Source organism: Penaeus monodon, chromosome 32 (genome assembly GCF_015228065.2).
Source record: "Penaeus monodon isolate SGIC_2016 chromosome 32, NSTDA_Pmon_1, whole genome shotgun sequence".
Lineage (NCBI taxonomy): Eukaryota > Metazoa > Arthropoda > Malacostraca > Decapoda > Penaeidae > Penaeus > Penaeus monodon.
The window spans coordinates 12,951,078-12,951,307 of record NC_051417.1 but is presented as its reverse complement, the minus strand read 5'-3'; the positions used below and the strand labels follow the sequence as shown (position 1 = coordinate 12,951,307).

Below are 230 nucleotides of genomic sequence, written 5' to 3'. Positions count from 1 at the left end.
TGAAGAAGGGAGGGATAAAAGAAAGAAAATAAGAGGGAGAGAGGAGGGAGAGAGAAGGGGAGGAAGAGAGAAGAGTGAGGGAGGGAGAAAGGGAGAAAATTGAAGGAAAAGTTAAGCTATCAGAAAAAGTGGAATGAAGGTGAGAAAAGGGGAGAGAGGGAAAGGGAAGAAGTAAGGGAAGAAGGAGGGAGGGATGGGGGAATAAAAAAATAGAGAGAGAGGGAGGGTTG

The 230-nt window shown here is 45.7% G+C and overlaps 1 protein-coding gene across 1 annotated transcript in view; it reads right to left on the bottom strand.

Moving 5' to 3' along the window:
* Positions 1 to 230, bottom strand: part of LOC119593504 — a gene marked incomplete in the record, with an annotated part of 62,412 nt that overhangs the window by 16,739 nt on the left and 45,443 nt on the right.